General features: G+C 42.0%; 1 long non-coding RNA gene across 2 annotated transcripts in view; it reads right to left on the bottom strand.

Annotated features, from left to right (window-relative positions):
• Positions 1-8,174: 8,174 nt before the first annotated feature.
• The window catches only part of LOC142107876 (uncharacterized), a 33,256-nt gene continuing 21,490 nt past the window's right edge, over positions 8,175-19,940 (bottom strand). For both annotated transcript variants that reach the window (XR_012680028.1, XR_012680029.1), the window contains 2 exons: positions 10,316-10,375; positions 8,175-8,728 (listed from right to left, as the gene is read on the bottom strand). This is a non-coding gene — a long non-coding RNA (uncharacterized LOC142107876). The remainder of the gene's footprint in view (positions 8,729-10,315; positions 10,376-19,940) is intronic.

The raw sequence follows: 19,940 nt of genomic DNA, 5'->3' as shown, positions 1-19,940 counted from the left end.
CACTTACTAGTGTCAGTGAGTGGAGGGGAGGAGACGGAGCAGAGAGGCGGCGGTGGTGAGACAAGGTAAGGAGAGGAGGGCGGCGATTTTTGCGGGGGGGGGGGGGCGGCGATTTTTGCGGGGGGGGGGGGGGAGCGGCGATTTTATAAAAATGCCTAGGGTGCCGTGGACCCTAGCACCGGCCCTGGCTTAACCCTAGTGCTGCCTGACTACTGCTGGTTCAAATAACTTTGGGACAGGGGCAAGCCGGACTTTTGGAAATACAAATTGTTTTTGGACTTTGTCAAGCATGGACTTTTGGAAGTATAAATTACTTTGGGACAGGGGAAAGCCAGACTTTGGATACAAATTTATTTTGGACTTGGTTTACAGCCGTTTTTGGATTGAAGGCTGCAGACAAAAGGAGAAAACTTTATCGGTGAGTATCAGGGAATTTATTATTTTTAATAAAAATATGTGGTATCAATGAGGGTGTTTACTGTATTTATTGCTGGTCTATTATTTTTAATAAATCCTAGTGGTTTTAATGAGGGTGTGGTGGCTTTTTAAACATTTTCTTTTGTGGAACTACAGGTCCCAGCCAACCGTGGTTGTCAGTGCATGTTGGCACTTGTGGTTCTCCAAGTGCCAACATGCCCTGGCTGCCGTGGGTATGCTGGTGCTTGTAGTTATACAAGCAGCAACATGTTCACACTATTTTGAGCAACCTGGCTGGCTGGGACTTGTAGTTCCACAAAACAAAATGGTGTCCGTTTATTTTTTTCACTATTTTTTGCCGATATTACCCTACTACCCACAGCCCACGGGGGTAAGAAGAGCCCTAGTGCTATCAGCACTGGGCTGGGTGTCCCTAGGAGGGGGCCCGCTCGTTTTTTTCGGCGGACCCCACTCCCTAGGGAATCCAGCCCAGTGCTAAACAGCCTGGGGTTGGTTAGTCATTATGGCAGGGGGATCCCTGCTGCGTGTCACCCCTGCTATAGTGCCTCCAACCCCCGGCTGGTTTGCCTAGTGCTGGTTAAGTGAAAACCGGGGGGACCCCACGCAAAAAAAATTTACGATTTTCTCAGAACCAGCAGTAGTCAGGCAGCACTAGGGTTAAGCAGGAATAGAGGGTTCAGATTAGTCTGCTAGCAAGAAGCCTCAACTTGGAGTTTGAGAAGAATTCACCAATATTCTCTGCCTGTTCTGGGCAGTAAGATGTTGTTTCCTCTTACTAACTTTGCTCATGATCTGAAAAATTCCTATCAAATATGCTGCAGTGTCAGGATAGGTGCAAATAACCTGTGATCTCACAGCTTCAAGATAAATCACACACCCATAACCCAATTTACATGTAATAACATAGGTAGTTGTAGTGCTAGTATACAGCGTGGATCAAATAAAATTAAGAGAATGTGATCATTACTGAGAAGCACATGGTCAGGATGGGAGAGTGTGAAGGGGGGCCAGGTCAGCATGGGAGAGTGTGAAGGGGGGCCAGGTCAGCATGGGAGAGTGTGAAGGGGGGGCCAGGTCAGCATGGCAAAGTGTGAAGGGGGGCCAGGTCAGCATGGGAGAGTGTGAAGGGGGGCCAGGTCAGCATGGGAGAGTGTGAAGGGGGCCAGGTCAGCATGGCACAGTGTGAAGGGGGTCCAAAGCAGCATGGCAGAGTTTGAAGGGGAGCCAAAGCAGCATGGCACAGGTTGATGAAAGGGGGCCAGGAGAAGGGAAGAGCAAAAGCAGCATGGTGGGCGCAGTGGTATCATAAGGAGGCACAGCATGGTGATTAAGGGGCACAGTAGTGTATGTGATGGCACAGCGGGCTTGTGGCAATATAATGTGTGTGTGGTAGGTGGTGGCTAAGTATTAATTGTGGGTCCTATTGATTTAACGCCGGGGCTGTTTGGAATTTTCTAAATGTACCCATTATTTTTTCAAATTAGGGCTCCCAACATTCCAGGATTCAGACAAGCCTCAACTAAAGAAACCAGCATCTACAGGTGGTAAAAGTGACAAGAACAGGTAGGACAGTCTGTCAAATGTTCTAAGTCTAGTGCAGACTTGGCTAACCTGTGGCACTCCAGGTGTTGTGAAACTACAAGTCCCAGCATACCCTTCCAGAAATAAGCTGCTATATATTGGCAAAGCATGCTGAGGCTTGTAGTTTCACAACACCTGGAGTGCCACAGGTTAGCCAAGCCTGGTCTAGTGGGACAATTCCGATTTTTGGTGACTGTTCTGCCCAATCTAAGGGGCAGGTCAAGACTGTGTACTATTTATATACTACCTTATGGTGCTAGCTGTCCTTCGTGGGCTGACCACTCCCCCTCTAGTGTCTGGCCTCGCCTCTATGATGGCTGACCACACCCCTTCTGGTGGGCCCCTAGCGTTGCAGTCCCCGGTGGGCCCTTCATGCCCCAGTCCGACACTGGTAGTAGGCACATAAGGATACACTAGAAATCCTAAATGCTGGGCACCAGGTAAGTAATCTTTGGGAACCGGACTGCATTCTAAGGTTTGAGTTGAATTATCCCTTAACATCATATATAAAACAATGATGCACCTTGCAGGCAAAGGCATTCTTCTGATGCCAATTCTATTGCTCAACACAAGTTAGAGAGAAGTGATGGTGTCAGGCATCACAGGCGAATGAATGACGGGTACTGTACTGGGGATTTTAAAGGTATTAGCATTAAAAACCTTGCCTTCATTTTTGATAATGCTATTGTAGCAAGAGCATCCTACTTGTGACACAGGCACCCAGCAGACATCAGTCTACAGACAACTTCTTGTTGTAAATCAAATGTACATTTATTGTTTTCATCACAATAAATGGCAACACTTCTTGTCAGGATGATGCCAGCAAACAATATCCTTTGCTTACACCTCCTGGTGACCCTAATGCTAACTAAACATTCTCCAGCTCTCTCATAACTGGCCAATTAGTTCAGCATCAGTCACCAACATAAAATGAACAACAGTCTTTTAACCCCCACTGAAACAATGCAAACCAATCACAGACTACAAATCAATAACACCCATACAGTGCACCTGTGTGTTTGTGCTGTATGGGAAAGACTGTGTGGGAATTAACTCTTTATGCAGCTTTCCCCTCCAGACTTCCCAGGACCTCACCTGTCCCTAGGCAGGAGAGCTGTGGCAAATAGGCCTCTTTGCTACATACCCTTCCCTTTAGCATCGCCAACCTTGGTGACATGGACACCACATCTCTATGAAAGAGAGATTTTTTTATAACTTTAAGAGTCCTGTCAACCTTGCCTATAAGTGCCCTAACGAGCTTATCTTCTTTTAAACTGAGAACACTGTTCCTAAACAGCAAGTCCTCTCTCGGTTTCCATTCACAGACCATACATTTCTAAAAGGACATTTGTGAGCCCCATCCAATTGTGGCTGTACTGTGACGTTGGGGTAGGTTTTCTGACACACCGCGCAAGCCCTACAAAACCTCTTAATGGCTAAGTAGACCCCAAGCCAGTAAATCCTCCGTAGAACATGTTCCCTTGTTCTCCCTTCCCCTAAGTGTTTTCCTTCAACCTGAGTTTTCTCAGAGACAGAGATGAGATGTGGAAATGAGGACTGGTAAGGTGTAAATGTAGCAGGTAGGCAGGTGGGGAGTTTGACTGGGACGGTACACCAGTCAAACTGTAACGCAGGTGTCCTAAGGCGAGCTCAGGGAGGACAAAAAACTCCCATGGAGCAGAAGGGTACATTTTCTTTCACAACATATATTGTCATATTGCCTTCCTTGTTGACAGGTTCCGCACTAACCCCAACATTATTAACCAATTTAAACACATGTTGCAAAGTCCCGTTGGTCCTCTGGTCTCGTGCCATGCTTGTTACACTCAACAACTCTGGATACTTAAAACAGTCTATCCTCTCACCAACAGGTGAGACGGGCACATCAGAGATGCCACCAGCCAATACCAATTTAGTCTATCCAGGCTTGCCAAAATGGTCCCCACGACCGAGATCCACATGCTGTGAGTTCCCTGGCAGATTCGTTAAGACTGGTCTGAGTTGCCGGCATGTCCAGTCAGAACCGTTCAAAGCGGACCTCTTTCCAATCATGTTTAAGGGGTTTAATGCACTCTGCTTGGACACAAAAGCTGTCCACACCTGAAACGCCTTTGGTTCAACAATTTCACAGCTGGACAATGTCCAATAGTAGCACCACAAAGCATCCCTGGACGGACAGCGCCATGTGGTACCATGGGCCGGGCCGTGCTGGGAGTGACCTCGGGCCGGACAGTGCTGGGAGTGACCTCGGGCTGAGCCGTGACAAGCTCTTGTTTCAGATCAGCATTCTCTTGGTCTTTCTCCATTACTAGCTCTTTAAGAGCTTCTACTGCTTTTCCTCTTTCTTCATTCTCCACTGCTATGTCTTTAAGAACTTTCACTGCTATTTCCTATGCTTCAAACAGTTCTCGGAATTAATTTCTCAAGGACTCAGAAACAACGTCTTGGACTTTTATCTTTTCAGCACACTGCTGAATTGAGTCCCTCAACTCTTTCTCCAGCCAGGAGATTTCTTCTCTAAAAGTCCTCTCCATGCGATCATACTCTGCCATGTCTACATAATCTTCTATGAAAGTTTTCTCCAAAGAATCGTACTGTTTCCTGGCCACATAGTCTGACCTAGGTAACACCAAGCTTGTGCAAAGAGCATGAGATTTTTCAACTTCTTTTGCATTCTGTAAACTACCATACTTTTGGAGGTTGGGTGGACAGCTGTGTGTTGGCTGTCCTTGGTGACCCCACTTCTAACACCACTTGTAGCAAAAGCATCCTTCTTGTGACACAGGCACCCAGCAGACATCAGTACACCAACAACTTCTTGTTGTAAATCAAATGTACATTTATTGTTTGCATCACAATAAATGGCAACACTTCCTGTCAGGATGACACCAGCAAGCAATACCCTTTGCTTACACCTCATGGTGACCCTAATGGTAACTAAACATACTCCAGCACTCTCATAATTGGCCAATTAGTTCAGCATCAGTCACCAACATAAAATGAACAACAGTCACCAATGGCCTTATATCTCTGCTATACGGAGAGCTGAGAGTCCCTGACTCAAACACCCAAGATTCCCATGAGTGAGCCTGGGAGGAGGATCTGGGAGGTCCTCTGGATGGGAAAGATTGGGATGAAATAAAAGCCAACACGGCCTCTAGCTGTGTGAAGCTGAAAGAAAATGCCTATAAGCTTCTTTATCGATGGTATTTGGTCCTGACCAGATTACAAAAAATCTTCCCGGATTCATCCAGTTCATGTTGGAGATGATGCTCGTCGGAAGGGTCCTTCCTCCATATTTGGTGGCAGTGCCCCAAGCTTGCCCCATTCTGGTTGGAACTACGGAACATCGCATCTCAGATTCTGCAGATTGACATCCCGGTCTCTCCCAGATTTTTCCTTCTCCCACTTGGAATTCCATCCACAACTAAACACCAAACAAAACGAACATAGTTGAACTGAACATAGTTTCTGCAGCACTGTGTCAAATTGCAACTAATTGGAAACAACCTACCGCGCCTACTATGCAGACAATTATTAACAGAGTTTGGCACTCATACAAAATGGAATTTATGACATGCATACTGCGCAATACCTCTAAATCATTTAATAAGGTCTGGGAGCCGTGGATGTCATTTTTTCAAATCCAAATTCTGTTTGCCCTATGACTCCTCTAAAACACTCCACTTGATATTCCCCCCTCAACCCGCTACCATTCACCCCCCCCCCCCCCACCACCACCCCCCACTTCTTTTCTATCTCTTGCTTTGCTTTCTTTTTCTTTTCTTCTATTGGCGGTCTGCCACACCGTCTCCTAATCTATCTTGCCCACTTTTCTCTGACTGGCCTCTCTTTCTGTTTCTTTTTTCTTCTATCCTTATAGCTAAAATTTGGTCAATATCAAGACTCTTCTCATTATGACATACAATGATTGTATTAGTCCCTGAACATGTATAACATGTTTGTAACAGATTTTGTCTTGGACTGATGCTCATCATTGACCTTCTCAAAAATAAAACTTTAAAAAAAAAAAAAGATTTGAGCATAAAAATGAACAACAGTCTTTTAACCCCCACTGAAACACTGCAAACCAATCACAGACAACAAATCAATACCACCCATATGGTGAACCTGTGTGGTTGTCTGTTATGGGTAAGACTGTGTGGGAATTAACTCTGTATGCAGCTTTCCCCTGCAGACTCCCCGGGACCTCACCTGTCCCTAGGCAGGAGAGCTGTTGCAAATAGGCCTCTTTGTTACACTATCTATATAAATGTTGTATAATTTATTATGCATATAGTTCACTCTTCTGCAATGGACTAATTAAAATGCCCTTTACCTTTCCCCAAGTCTTCTCAAATACAGAGAAAGTGACTGGGAGGGGAAAAAGGGTGGGAAATAGTTAAAGAATATTGGTTCTTGGTTATACCAAATATCTTCTAAATAGCAAAGTGGTTCTTTGTTATACCAAATATCTTCTAAATATCAAAGTGCCGATCCAGTATCTTTTCATTGTACTTGGATGTTAGTTTGAGCAAAATATTATTATTTATGATTTCTTGCATAGGTCTTTACATGGGATGACTTTTATAGCTGTTCATCGCAGCAAAGCATACTTTGATGAAATCACCAGAAAGAGTGAAGAAACGCGTGAAGCCTGACTTCTCTTTATATAATGCTGCAAGATTTGTATACTACAGTTGGATTGGGTTTTCCACATTTGGATACAACTACTTTTGGGTTAAAATGATTTGCAGTAAATAGATCCTCCACGGTTCACTTCTTATCTGTATTTCCTAACTCTCATCTTTAGGATGGTTGAGTGATGACAACATACATTGTGAGATATGATCATTGTCCAACCATACTTAAAGTCTGTCCTGAGTAACGTCTTAACAAATGTTGTTAACTTGTTAACATCTTATAGTGCTTTAACAAATGTTGATCAGGCTATGCACTCTTTTAGTGCATATATTCTGGGAACTTCAGCCAATTAAGTCTAAAAAGGCTTAATTGTCCATGAAAATTGAAGCATATGTGGACACCTCGACTGTACAGACAACAGGAAAACCCACACAAAGTCCCCCACGCTTGTTGTGAACAGGTAAAGTTGATAATTACTGTAACTTTAATTCCACACTGAGGACACATAACATTACTGTTCAAAAATGTTTTTAAAAAAAGCCATAAATCTTTGTCTCAATTTAACATACAGAACAAATCTTGTAATGAGAATTACACTAAGCAAAAGAAGTGTTGGGGTACCAAGGCTTGGTGCCCCTATTATCGATCTCTGATAACCTGATTTCCTTTTAGCATTAACAGTCAGCTGGAGAGGAGGAAGTGAAACACAAACAAGTTGTTGTAGTTTCTGAGTAAGCTCTGAGGGTCTTCTCAGACTGCTCCTTTATTTATACCTAAGCTTGCGTATTAACCGGTTAACAACAAGTACATATAAGCACAAACCTTTCTTTGCGACAGTAAGTACATATAAGGAAATCTCTTTAGCTCAGCAAATATTTCTTTGCAACAATAAATGCATATAAGGCAACATCCTTTGTCCAGTGCTGTGAAAATATTTTTCAGGCCGTTTGTTTTTAGTCTTGAATCCTGCAATTGTCTCTGGTCCATGAGAAACACTTGTTTTCTTCAAGGGCATAGTTCTCATATCTGTAGTTATAGTTTTTTTAAGGTATTTAACACATATATTTGTACTTTTAATAACTATTCATTGTTTTATACTCTCACAATCCCCTCTTTTTATTTTTTACCAATGACTGTAACAAGGGGTTTGTTTTATGATGCTGCTATTTAATGAGATTCCCAGAGCTACAGGTAGGTGCAGTTAATAAGCTACTGATAATTTCAAAAGTAAATTGTCAAAGAACCTTATCCATTCAAGGATTGTAGCGGAATGAAAGTGAAGTCAGCTTATCAGAAGACGTAATAAGGTACCACAGCAATGGAATTGGAAACTCACAATAATGCTAACATTTCCTATTTGAATGTGACAATATCCAAAATAAATAAAAATGGTTATAAATTACATTGGTGCATGCCAGTGAAACACAAAATAATTCAATTCACACCTAAGTCTTAAAGTTAATTTTATTATTTTATGCAGAATGCAGATCTAAAACTTTACAAATGGTGAACCAAGATATTTTTTTAAATATTCAATTTTCAATCTGAGAATATGCAATGATAAGGAAATACTTGGAGACGTGCTTCCGTGGGTGAAAATAGTGCATAAAAAAAAATAAGAATTTATACAGTTGGAACATTGTCAACACCAGAAATGCAAGATTTATGGCTGAATTTATAACAATATGTTTAAGCAGTATATGCTGCAATAATTTGTGTAAATTTTAGCCAGTATGTGGCATCAGCACAAAGCGTTTAGTAGTAAAGAGCAATCAGCTTTGAATGAATCGACATTTTGAGCATGGGAAATAATTAACAATGGCAACAACGTAGTAAACTGCACCATAATCAAATGGTCGTTTGCCTCCAAGGTAGATTGGGCATTTCAGCAACAATCAGAACTACATATTGATAACATGCCTCCGCCTTGGCCAGTTAGTATTGAAATTAAAGCTAGCACTCCTCTAACAATCTTAAAAACTTTTGCAACTCTTCTTAACTTTGATTTCTTCTTTTTCAGCACTGGCTGGTAAGGTGTATACTCTACACGATAGAGAACTTGGCCCTGGAAAATAATACATAAACACATATATAGTATATGCTATTGATTATTTGTCATTCCTACAGAATAAGTGTATCGATAGTGGATAAGTCATTCTGACTCTTATTATCTCCTCTGCCAGTGTGGGGAGAATCATGTCTAGTGTTAATACTAACGGTGATAGTGGTAACTACATCTCACACACATCTGGGCATTTTTAAACATAATCACAAAGGAGTGTTTATCTAAAGCAATGTCAATCTGTGAACACAATAATGTGTAGGTGATTGCCAGTCCTTGTCTTCGCATGTATTTATTTGTACATCGATGATAGCTTGCTCTCCCCGTGTTTGCGTGGGTTTCCTCCAGGTGCTCTGGGTTCCTCCCACACTCCAAAAACATACTGGTAGGTTAATTGGCTGCTATCAAATTGACCTAGTGTGTGTGTATGTGTGTGTGTGTGTGTGTGTGTGTGTTAGGAAATTTAGGCAGTAAGCTTCAATGGGGCAGGGACTGATGTGAGTGAGTTCTCTGTACAGCGCTGCGGAATTAGTGGCGCTATATAAATAAATGATGATGTTAATGATATGGCTACAATGTATTTTCACAGGAAAGAACTCTTGTTTGATTTAGAATTCTGCTTTTCATCTTATTTGTTTACCTAACTTAATAAGGCTGCGTGTATATATGAGTCTTTTTAATCCGTCTCTCCTACCTCCATAATGTTTTTTAAAAGGGGAATGGAGGAGAGTCAGATACCGACATAGAGATCGTTGTGTTACCAAAATAAATGGTGATGCAAGGACTGGGTAAAATGATTTCCCTCTTTCACTGTATATTGGTAAAATCTCTATATGAGTGTCTATCTCTTCTCTATTCATGTGTCAACAAATGGAATGAAAATTATGCTAAGCCATAGGTCATATACTGTAACAATCTGACATTATTTGGTACTAAAACTGAAGCATATGGAGATCTTAAAGTCTCTCCAACACCCTAAAGCATTTTACTTTGATCCTACTATTTATTAGATGGTCATTCATTTTATCTGGTCTTCTTCTCCTAATATTACTCATAGATTTATTTCATACTATAATCTCAACCCTAGATAAATGAAGTACAGTCCTTACGTTCTTCCATCTAGGCTTATTAGTAGACAAAGTGTGACTGCATTTGATGTGTAAATTAAACTTGAATTTACAGAATGATGTACATGCAAGATGATGGTTCACGCATAATCATTCTTTTACTGGTACAAAAATATTTTCACCATTAGCTCTTTAATGAGATGAATTTTATAAATGTAAACCATCAATTCAAATTTGGGATGTTCTCTAAAACTTCAGTAGCCAAATAGGTGTAGCCCCGTACTTGTTATCTTTATAGAGTAAGCCGGTGAATCACCGCTTCACAGTGAGCTCTTAAGAGTTATCAATGAATATCCCAGTGCTGTGCTGTTGTTTTTTTGGTTTATTTTTTGTAAAATATAGAACTCATTTTACACAACTCTAAGAACAATTTACATCCACTTACTGTTTATGGGACTTTTAGAGAATATCCTCCATTGTGACTACCGACTTAAGAGTAATTGTTCAGTAAACTTTCACTCACCTCTTTATAGGTGTTCATTATTTCAAGACCGTGGGTGTCTTCTCCAAAATAGTATTTTGCCTGTTGAAAGCGTAACGCATGTTACAAGTGAATCTAGAACTCTGAACAAAGTTGAAAGGAACATGGATATACAGTATGGACCTGACTCAATAAGGAAAGAAAAGCAAGAAAAAGAAGTAACTTTGCACCTTGGCAAAACCATGTTGCATTGGAGGGGGAAGTAAATTTAAAATTTGGGAACAGATTTATAGTTGGTGTAGGGCATGTCCTAGATCAACTCTACATTTCAGTGTAAACATAAAGCTATCAAGTATTTGTGTGCTACATGAAAAAACAGCCAGTATTTAACTTATGTGCCAGAAAATAAACATATTTGCACCCCTTGCATTGCAAGATGGTTTGTTCAGGTGAAAATGTACTCCTTTTTTTGCCTTTCTCTCCTTAATGAATGAATGGTCCTCTATGTACCAACAACTGGATTGTGCCATTGACTACCAATTTAGCCCCATTTGTTTGCATATATAATTATCTAAGAATATTCTCTTTTTTATTTTATTCAGCTTATGGCCTTACCTGTGAAAATGTCCATAGGATGTTCTGCAAACAGTGATTTGTGCACTGAATTTATAGATACAACACAACACATTTTTATTAGTTACGTTTTCTATACACCCTGCAGGAAACTCCCTTCTATTTTTTTAAGAAATTTCCATAATGATAGCCTTCCTGATTCAATAACCACATTCACTGGTGATAATATACAGTGCATAAACACACAGTTTACTACCTTAGAAAAGTACCTACATTTCAGTAAATTGCTTTACAATACAGAATATATAATGTATACTCAAAGAAATATTACACAGATGATACTGTAATGTTGAGGATCATGCTTAATTTGACAAGACATGATTTTTACATGGAAAAAACCGTAACCAATCAAATCCATAAAACACCTCTATAAAAAAACATTAAAAAATGAACTTTGTTACTGAAGCGTTCATCGGTGGATTTAATGGCAATGTAAAACATGTTTCAGCAGAGGAACTAAAATCCATTTGAGGGGACTCCATGCAGATTGTGAAGAGAGCCCAGCATAGGCGGATCATCCATTAGACAACCCATGCCCCTACCTAGAGCCCAGTGGACAATGAGAGGCCCTGCATAACCTAACTTGGTTTTATGTGGGGTTTTTGTCAAATGGAGGAGGTAAACCTGGGCTCAAACTAGTATCTTGCTTAGGACCTCATGGGGCCTTAATCAGTCTCTGGTACCGAGAGAGGTATTAAACTGGTTTATTGCATTAAGTACATTTGATAGTGAGGGTTACTCAAGCTGCTTAGCAGGATCAATGATGAATGTGGACATCTGTTTGGGACTCCAATCATATCCTTGCACATCACTATCCTGACTAGGGTGCCAAAAGGAGCGCTGCATTTGGTCCATACACTTGTAGGGATTATGCATTTTGGGGGTCATTTAGGAAAACTAATGCAAAGGGAAAAGCGATTCCAATAGTAGCCAATGTACGTGTTTTTTTTTAAACTTATTTTATACCCTGCACTAGAAAAATTACAAAATCTGTGGCACCCAGTTTGTAAAACTGTAGGGAGGATTAGCCAAAACACTCAAAGTATAAAATGCTGTTATATGCAGTTCTCATTGCTAAAGGAAATGTCAATTTATGCATTACAATTACACATATCATTATAATATAAAATGGTAAATGTTTTAAAAATATGTTAGACTGGAGGCCAGATTATTTCAGGTTTGTGGTGCCCAGGAGACAAATGTAGATAGAGCAGATTGTTTATTGAATTTAGGATCATTAGCAGGCTTCAGGAAGTAGATCTAAGGTGATAAGTGTGGTGTATTACAGAGGTCAGAAGTCTTCACAGATAACTGAGCTGTCTTGGTAATTGAAGCTTCTGCCCAATGTTCTCCAACAATTACCCTTCTTTCATTGACTTCGCCTTTTGCAGCCAACCTAGCCATAACCATAATAATGTTGTGGTAAACAATATTTATCCACAATTTAACCAAAATTTCACAAATTGTAACTCAGTGGTAAAGGTTAACTTACCTCTTTTTTGGGCCAGAATTTGCAGATGTCCGCATGTGTAGATGTTGCTGATGATGATGTGTGATCTCAGAACTGAAAGTCTAGATTTTGGCTTGCAGATATATTAATGTGGGAATTTTTTTTTATTTTTAAAAAGTTTAAAATCAGATTCAATTTATTAAGAAATAAAGATTTTTTTTTACAAAATTTAGTTTACTAAAACGTGCTTTATTAAGTAATAAAGCATTCATTAAATGGTTTTATTTCCATTCTGAGTGAGTTATTGTAAGCAGTAACCCTTTGATGTATAGGATGAGAAAAAATATCTTATCAACAGCGAAAACTATTCACCCTTTGATAAACTGGCCCTAAAGTGAGCAGAGAACACCAAGTACTATAAAAAGGTATGTTTAAAACTAGGGATGAGCGCGCTCGGATTTCTGAAATCCGAGCCCACCCGAACGTTGCGGATCCGAGTCGGATCCGAGACAGATCCGGGTATTGGCGCCAAATTCAAAAGTGAAACTGAGGCTCTGACTCATAATCCCGTTGTCGGATCTCGCGATACTCGGATCCTATAAATTCCCCGCTAGTCGCCGCCATCTTCACTCGGGCATTGATCAGGGTAGAGGGAGGGTGTGTTAGGTGGTCCTCTGTGCTGTTTAGTTCTGTGCTGTTTAGTGCTGTGCTGTTTAGTGCTGTGCTGTTTAGTGCTGTGCTGTGCTGTGCTGTGCTGTGCTGTGCTGTGCTGTGTTCTGCAGTATCAGTCCAGTGGTGCTGTGTGCTGTGCTCTGTCCTTCTGAGGTCAGTGGTGCTGCTGGGTCCTGTGCTGTGTCCTGTTCAGTCCAGTGGTGCTGTGTCCTGTGCTCTGTGCTTCTAAGGGCATAGTTATTTCCCCAATATTCCCCTGTGTTTAAAAAAATAAAAAAAAGTTTTTTTTATAAAATACCAAAAACTACTTTAATATTTTTTAATTACCACAAAATTTTCACAACCAATCCTGCAGTATAAGCCCATTGGTACTGCAATATTACCAAGTTCACACATTCAGCAGTAAAAGTCCAGTGGTACTGCAATATTACAAAGTTTACACATTCTGCAGTATCAGTCCAGTGGTGCTGTGTCCTGTGCTCTGTCCTGCTGAGTTCCGTAGTGCTGCTGGGTCCTGTGCCGTGTCCTGTTCAGTCCAGTGGTGCTGTGTCCTGTGCTCTGTGCTTCTAAGGGCATAGTTATTTCCCCATTATTCCCAAGTTTGTAAAAAATAAAAAAAAAGTAAAAAAAAATAAAAAATTTAAAAAAAAAAAAAATATATAATAATTATAACCAAATTTGCAAAACCAATCCAGCATTATAAGTCCATTGGTACTGCAATATTACCAAGTTCACACATTCAGCAGTAAAAGTCCAGTGGTACTGCAATATTACAAAGTTTACACATTCTGCAGTATCAGTCCAGTGGTGCTGTGTCCTGTGCTCTGTCCTGCTGAGTTCCGTAGTGCTGCTGGGTCCTGTGCCGTGTCCTGTTCAGTCCAGTGGTGCTGTGTCCTGTGCTCTGTGCTTCTAAGGGCATAGTTATTTCCCCATTATTCCCAAGTTTGTAAAAAATAAAAAAAAAGTAAAAAAAAATAAAAAATTCAAAAAAAAAAAAAAATATATAATAATTATAACCAAATTTGCAAAACCAATCCAGCATTATAAGTCCATTGGTAGTGGTACTGCAATATTACCAAGTTCACACATTCTGCAGTATCTTGTGCTACATATAATGGAGACCAAAAATTTGGAGGATAAAGTAGGGAAAGATCAAGACCCACTTCCTCCTAATGCTGAAGCTGCTGCCACTAGTCATGACATAGACGATGAAATGCCATCAACGTCGTCTTCCAAGCCCGATGCCCAATCTCGTAGTACCGGGCATGTAAAATCCAAAAAGCCCAAGTTAAGAAAAAGTAGCAAAAAGAGAAACTTAAAATCATCTGAGGAGAAACGTAAAGTTGCCAATATGCCATTTACGACACGGAGTGGCAAGGAACGGCTTAGGCCCTGGCCCGTGTTCATGACTAGTGGTTCAGCTTCACCCACGGATCTTAGCCCTCCTCCTCCTCCCCCCCCCTACAAAAAATTGAAGAGAGTTATGCTGTCAGCAACAAAACAGCAAACAACTCTGCCTTCTAAAGAGAAATTATCACAAATCCCCAAGGCGAGTCCAAGGGTGTTGGTGGTTGTCAAGCCTGACCTTCCCATCACTGTACGGGAAGAGGTGGCTCGGGAGGAGGCTATTGATGATGTAGCTGGCGCTGTGGAGGAACTTGATGATGAGGATGGTGATGTGGTTATTGTAAATGAGGCACCAGGGGGGGAAACAGCTGATGTCCATGGGATGAAAAAGCCCATCGTCATGCCTGGTCAGAAGACCAAAAAATGCACCTCTTCGGTCTGGAGTTATTTTTATCCAAATCCAGACAACCAATGTATGGCAATATGTAGCTTATGTAAAGCTCAAATAAGCAGGGGTAAGGATCTTGCCCACCTAGGAACATCCTCCCTTATACGTCACCTGAATAACCTTCATAGTTCAGTGGTTAGTTCAGGAACTGGGGCTAGGACCCTCATCGGTACAGGGACACCTAAATCCCGTGGTCCAGTTGGATACACACCAGCAACACCCTCCTCGTCAACTTCCTCCACAATCTCCATCAGATTCAGTCCTGCAGCCCAAGTCACCAGCCAGACTGAGTCCTCCTCAATACGGGATTCATCCGAGGAATCCTGCAGCGGTACGCCTACTACTGCCACTGCTGCTGTTGCTGCTGTTAGTCGGTCATCTTCCCAGAGGGGAAGTCGTAAGACCGCTAAGTCTTTCACCAAACAATTGACCGTCCAACAGTCGTTTGCCATGACCACCAAATACGATAGTAGTCACCCTATTGCAAAGCGTATAACTGCGGCTGTAACTGCAATGTTGGTGTTAGACGTGCGCCCGGTGTCCGCCATCAGTGGAGTGGGATTTAGAGGGTTGATGGAGGTATTGTGTCCCCGGTACCAAATCCCCTCGAGATTCCACTTCACTAGGCAGGCGATACCAAAAATGTACAGAGAAGTACGATCAAGTGTCCTCAGTGCTCTTAAAAATGCGGTTGTACCCACTGTCCACTTAACCACGGACATGTGGACAAGTGGTTCTGGGCAAACGAAGGACTATATGACTGTGACAGCCCACTGGGTAGATGCATCCCCTTCCGCAGCAACAGCAACAGCTGCATCAGTAGCAGCATCTACAAAATGGCTGCTCATGCAAAGGCAGGCAACATTGTGCATTACAGGCTTTAATAAGAGGCACAACGCTGCCAACATATTAGAGAAAATGAGGGAAATTATCTCCCAGTGGCTTACCCCACTTAGACTCTCATGGGGATTTGTGGTGTCAGACAATGCCAGTAACATTGTGCGGGCATTAAATATGGGCAATTTCCAGCACGTCCCATGTTTTGCCCACACCATTAATTTGGTGGTGCAGCATTACCTCAAGAGTGACAGGGGTGTGCAGGAGATGCTTGCGGTGGCCCGCAAAATTGCTGGACACTTTCGGCATTCAGCCAGTGCCTACCGCAGACTAGAGGCACATCAAAAAAGCTTGAACCTGCCCTGCCATCACCTCAAACAAGAGGTTGTGACGCGCTGGAACTCCACCCTCTATATGCTGCAGAGGATGGAGGAGCAGCAAAAGGCCATTCAGGCCTACACAGCCACCTACGACATAGGCAAAGGAGTGGGGATGCGCCTGAGTCAAGCGCAGTGGAGACTGATTTCCGTGTTGTGCAAGGTTCTGCAGCCATTTGAACTTGCCACACGAGAAGTCAGTTCCGACACTGCCAGCTTGAGTCAGGTCATTCCCCTGATCAGGCTGTTGCAGAAGCAGCTGGAGAAAGTGAGGGAGGAGCTGGTAAGCCATTGCGATTACAGCAAGCATGTAGCTCTTGTGGATGTAGCCCTTCGTACGCTTTGCCAGGATCCGAGGGTGGTCACTCTTTTAAAGTCAGAGGAATACATTCTGGCCACCGTGCTCGATCCTCGGTTTAAAGCGTATGTTGTGTCTCTGTTTCCGGCGGACACAAATCTACAGCGGTGCAAAGACCTGCTGGTCAGGAGATTGTCCTCTGAAGAGGACCGTGACATGCCAACAGCTCCACCCTCATTTTCTTCCACATCTATGGCTGCGAGGAAAAAGCTCAGTTTTCCCAAAAGAGGCACTGGCGGGGATGCTGATAACATCTGGTCCGGACTGAAGGACCTGCCAACCATTGCAGACATGTCTACTCTCGCTGCATTGGATGCTGTGACAATAGAAAAAATTGTGGATGATTACTTTGCTGACACCATCCAAGTAGACATGTCAGACAGTCCATATTGTTACTGGCAGGAAAAAAAGGCAGTTTGGAAGCCCCTGTACAAACTGGCTCTATTTTACCTGAGTTGTCCCCCCTCCAGTGTGTACTCGGAAAGAGTTTTTAGTGCAGCGGGGAACCTGGTCAGTGAGCGGCGAAGGAGGTTGCTTCCTCACAACGTTGAAAAAATGATGTTTATAAAAATGAATAATCAATTCCTCAATGAAGTACAGCACTGCCCTCCAGATACTACAGTGGTTGTGGAGTCCAGCGGGGACGAATTGATAATGTGTGATGAGGAGGAAGTACACACTGTAGGGGGAGAGGAATCAGAGGTTGAGGATGAGGACGACATCTTGCCTCAGTAGAGCCTGTTTAGTCTGTACAGGGAGAGATGAATAGCTTTTTTGGTGTGGGGGCCCAAACAAACCAATCATTTCAGTCAAAGTTGTTTGGTAGGCCCTGTCGCTGAAATGATTGGTTTGTTAAAGTGTGCATGTCCTATTTCAACAGCAGACCTCTCAACTGCAGCTCATCCCTCCTCTGCGGGGATAATGTCTCCTGTGCTCTGACACGTCACTCTGTGTACTCTCAGCCTCAGGATCTGACACTACAGCTACCATGCCTCTTGTAGCAGCCCTCACTCCAGGGCCTCTTCCATGTGCAGTGTCCCCCTCTCTCTTGGGTTCACTATAGTGGCATGGAGTTCTCCCCCTCATCCAGGGCACACATTCCTTGCTCTGGCTCAGTCACCACGCTCAGACTTCCAGGCAATGCTGGGGGAGCCTGGGAGCTTCCACCCCAGGTCCCCAGCTACAACTCTCCTCTCCTGTGTCTTCTCTCTCTTTCTGACACTTTAAAGATCGTGCCTTTAAATGAAAAAGTCAGTCTTGATTGCACGACTATGTGCAAGTGCAACAGGGACATTTTTTTGGGTTTACAAAGTCAAACAGTAACACTACGACCCTGTCTGTCTGGGGTCTGTCAATGACGAATTGTCTGGAGCATGTTTTGAGGAGGTATTGTGGCCCCGGTATCAAATTGGGTACCGGGGCCACCCCACTATGCAGTCCAGATACTTGTTTGGTGGAATTCCGACACGTGGAGGGTTTTTTAATTATATTGTGGCCTCGGTACCAAATTGTGTACCGGGGCCACCACACTACGCAGTCAAGATACTTGTTTGGTGGAATTCAGACCAGTTGAGGGTTTTATTATTATATTGTGTGGACCACTCTATCTATACCACACTACAACTCTATACCACTCTATTTCCTACTTTAATTCTATTTAATTCTATTTCCTACTTTAATTCTATTACTAATTAATTAACATAAAGAGGAACAAAAAAAACCAATTTTACCAAAAGTATAATATGACTTAGACTTACAAACACTACACTTGAAAGATCGTGCCTTTAAATGAAAAAGTAAGTCTTCATTGCACGACTATGTGCAACAGGGACAGTTTTTTTCTTTACAAAGTCAACTAATAACACTTGGACCCTGTCTGTCTTTAACATACTTAATGGGATCTCAATGACGAATTGTCTGTAGCATGTTTGGAGGAGGTATTGTGGCCCCGGTATCAAGTTGGGTACCGGGGCCACCCCACTACGCAGTCCAGATACTTGTTTGGTGGAATTCTGACACGTGGAGGGTGTATTTATTTTATTGTGGCCCCGGTACCAAATTGTGTACCGGGGCCACCACACTACGCAGTCAAGATAGATAGATGCGTATCATAGATAAAGTACATTCAGTGGTGTGGGGCAAATTGAAAAATATTCAAAATGCACTGACATTATCAAAAACAAGAGGTTGTCACACGCTAAAACTCCAACATGTATATGATGGAGAGGATGGAGGAGCAGCCGTATGTGTAGTGTAATGCAGACCTGTTGAAGGTTTTTTATATATTTTATTGTGGTGCCCAGTGCCCACTCCTCTACGCAGTCCAGGTACATTTATTGGTGCGAATCAAACAAGTTGATGGTTTTCTTATTATATATATTGTGGTGACCCACTCCTCTACGCAGTCCAGGTACATTTATTGGTGCGATTCATAAAAGTTCAGGGTTTTTAATATATTGTGGTGACCCACTCCTCTACGCAGTCCAGGTACATTTATTGGTGCGATTCATAAAAGTTCAGGGTTTTTAATATATTGTGGTGACCCACTCCTCTACGCAGTCCAGGTACATTTATTGGTGCGAATCAAACAAGTTGATGGTTTTCTTATTATATATATTGTGGTGACCCACTCCTCTACGCAGTCCAGGTACATTTATTGGTGCGATTCATAAAAGTTCAGGGTTTTTAAGATATTGTGGTGACCCACTCCTCTACGCAGTCCAGGTACATTTATTGGTGCGAATCAAACAAGTTGATGGTTTTCTTATTATATATATTGTGGTGACCCACTCCTCTACGCAGTCCAGGTACATTTATTGGTGCGATTCATAAAAGTTCAGGGTTTTTAATATATTGTGGTGACCCACTCCTCTACGCAGTCCAGGTACATTTATTGGTGCGAATCAAACCAGTTGATGGTTTTCTTATTATATATATTGTGGTGACCCACTCCTCTACGCAGTCCAGGTACATTTATTGGTGCGATTCATAAAAGTTCAGGGTTTTTAATATATTGTGGTGACCCACTCCTCTACGCAGTCCAGGTACAATTATTGGTGCGAATCATAAAAGTTCAGGGTTTTTAATATATATTGTGGTGACCCACTCCTCTACGCAGTCCAGAAAGATACCTTGTTGCAACGTTTTGGACTAATAACTATATTGTGAGGTGTTCAGAATACACTGTAAATTAGTGGAAATGCTTGTTATTGAATGTTATTGAGGTTAATAATAGCCTAGGAGTGAAAATAAGCCCAAAAACTTGATTTTTAAACTTTTTATGTTTTTTTCAAAAAAAATCCGAATCCAATACCTTAAATCCGAACCGAGACCTTTCGTCAAGTGTTTTGCGAGACAAATCCGAACCTCAAAAATAACGAAAATCCGGATCCAAAACACAAAACACGAGACCTCAAAAGTCGCCGGTGCACATCCCTATTTAAAACCCAAAACACTACTGGACAACTATAAATCCATTTATAGTGTGTACATTTTGCCACTAAACACTTCCATTTTCCTTTGGGAGAAGCTTCTCAAAACTAATT

This window comes from Mixophyes fleayi, chromosome 11 (genome assembly GCF_038048845.1).
Source record: "Mixophyes fleayi isolate aMixFle1 chromosome 11, aMixFle1.hap1, whole genome shotgun sequence".
Lineage (NCBI taxonomy): Eukaryota > Metazoa > Chordata > Amphibia > Anura > Limnodynastidae > Mixophyes > Mixophyes fleayi.
This window is presented reverse-complemented; position numbering and strand designations above follow the sequence as displayed.